The sequence below is a fragment of the Protobothrops mucrosquamatus genome, unplaced genomic scaffold (assembly GCF_001527695.2).
Source record: "Protobothrops mucrosquamatus isolate PMUCROS unplaced genomic scaffold, P.Mucros_1.0 scaffold_311, whole genome shotgun sequence".
In the NCBI taxonomy this organism is placed as follows: domain Eukaryota; kingdom Metazoa; phylum Chordata; class Lepidosauria; order Squamata; family Viperidae; genus Protobothrops; species Protobothrops mucrosquamatus.
The window spans coordinates 803,261-805,940 of record NW_015386387.1 but is presented as its reverse complement, the minus strand read 5'-3'; positions in this window follow the sequence as shown (position 1 = coordinate 805,940).

Sequence of the window (2,680 nt, the reverse complement as noted above, 5' to 3'; positions counted from 1 at the left end):
AAAGGCATTCAGGTAAGACAACGCCCCTTCTCCAGCATGATCGATGGAGAATCCACTACAGATGGGACATACCAAAGCCTCACTGTCCCCATGGGTGGGAAGCAGTCTGGGCCTGTATCCCACTATCTGGCACTACTCGGCAGAGAAATCTCCAACTAAAAGCGACATCCGCCAAAGCAAACCTATCAAGGTTATAATGCCTTGCAAAAGAGGAAGACGACCTCCGCGTCGCTGGCCTACAAGTTTCCGCAATCGACGCCTGTGTCGCCCACGCCTCTGAGGGTGCAGCACAGCGGATCGAGTGCGCGGTGATCCGACTGGGAACCGGCATGAAGTGTGCCAGGTACTGCCATATAAACCCTAAGCCATCTGCCAATGTCAGAGGCAGATACTATCATGCCCATTGAAGAGGGCTGGAATGCAACAAAGAGGGCTGCAGATTGCAAAAAGGTGCGCATGCGTGACGTAGCGACGTAAGACTCAGCGAACGTTCAAGATGTGCCACTTATGTTCCAAGTCGTGAGACTGTTGAGGGCAAAAATCTGTCAGCACAACCTCCAGCGCCCTGTGACACAAAGAATTGATCTTGGGAACGAAAGAGGGATCCAATCACAGGACCATCCTGTCGACATGGGAGATGCATAAGTCATCCCTGAAAGACAGAGCTGCCAGTTCAGAAATGCGCCAAGCTGATGTAAGGCCACAAAAAGGGTGACCTTAAGCATCAGAAACCTCAGAGAGTAGGTTCTGATGGCTCAAATGGAGGTGAAGTGAGGGTCTGCAGGACCCTGGACAGATACAAAGGGATATCTGTGAACCATGGGCGGTCTGGTGTTGATTGCTCCCTTAACAAAGGGGCGCACCATGGGATGCTGAGCCAAGGACCCAGAATTGTCCTACAGAATGATGATGAAATGAGGAAAGCCAAGGCTCAAAATGAACTAAGGCTTGCGACCAAAGTCAAAAATAACAAAAAAAGCTTCTTTCAACATGTAAAAAACAAGAAAAAAGTGAAGGAAACGATTGGTCTATTAGTGGGGGAAAGTGGTAAGAAGGTGACTAGCAATAGGGAGAAAGCAAAACTATTTAACTCGTTTTTTGCATCTGTTTTTACACAGAGGGAAAAAACAGACCAACCTATCAAAAATAGTGCCATAAAAAACAGTATAGAAACATAAGTTAAGATAGGCAAGAAAATGACAAATGAGCACCTGTCCAGCCTAGACAAGTTCAAATCACCAGGAACAGATGGATTACACCCCAAGGTTCTCAAGGAACTGGCAGATGTGATCTCAGAACCACTGAACTATATTTTTCAAAGATCTTGGAGCACTGGGGAACTACCAGAGGACTGGAAAAGAGCTGATGTAGTTCCTATCTTCAAAAAAGGAAAAAAAATGGATCCAGGAAATTACAGACCTATCAGCCTGACCTCAATACCTGGGAAGATTCTGAAAAAGATAATCAAACAACAAATCAGCGAACACCTAGAGGCAAACAAAGTTATTACTAAAAGCCAACATGGGTTTGTCAAAAACAGATCATGCCAGACAAACCTTATTGCATTTTTAACCAAGTGACAAAATTAGTGGATCAGAGGAATGCTGTGGATATAATTTACTTGGACTTCAGTAAGGCATTTGATAAAGTAGATCACAACCTACTAGTCGATAAGATAGAAAAATGTGGGTTAGACAGTACCACCACCAAATGGATTCGTAGCTGGCTGACCGGCCGTACTCAGCATGTGGTCCTCAATGGAACCGCATCTACATGGAGGGAAGTGTGTAGTGGGGTGCCCAGGGCTCTGTTCTAGGCCCAGTGCTCTTCAACATCTTCATCAATGATTTGGACGAGGGGATAGATGGGGAACTCATCAAATTTGTGGATGACACCAAGCTGGTAGGAATAGCCAACACTCCAGAAGACAGGCTTAAGATACAGGAGGACCTGGACAGACTTGAACACTGGGCGCTATCTAACAAAATGAAATTCAATGGTGAAAAAAGTAAGGTTCTACATTTACGCAAGAAAAACCAAATGTAACAATAGTATAGGGGGTACCTTGCTCAATAGTAGTAACTGTGAGAGGGATCTCGGAGTCCTAGTGGACAATCACTTAAATATGAGCCAGCAGTGTGCTGCAGCTGCCAAAAAAGCCAACACAGTGCTGGGTTGCATTAACAGAGGGAGAGAATCAAGATCACGTAAAGTATTAATACCACTTTACAATGCCTTAGTAAGGCCACACTTGGAATACTGCATCCAGTTTTGGTCACCACGATGTAAAAAATTGCTGAGACTCTAGAAAGAGTACAGAGAAGAGCAACAAAGATGATTAGGGGACTGGAGGCTAAAATATATAAGGAACGGTTGCTGGAATTGGGTATGTCTAGTTTAACGAAGAGAAGGACGAGGGGGGACATGATAGCAGTGTTCCAATATCTCAGGGGCTGCCCCAAAGAAGAGGGAGTCAAGCTATTCTCCAAGGCACCTGGACGAGAAGGAACGGATGGAAACTGATCAAGGAGAGAAGCAACTTAGAACTAAGGAGAAACTTCCTGACAGTTAGAACAATTAACCAATGGAACAACCTGCCTCCAGAAGCGGTGAATGCTCCAACACTGGAAGTTTTTAAGAAGAGACTGGACAGCCATTTGTCTGAAATGATGTAGGGTTC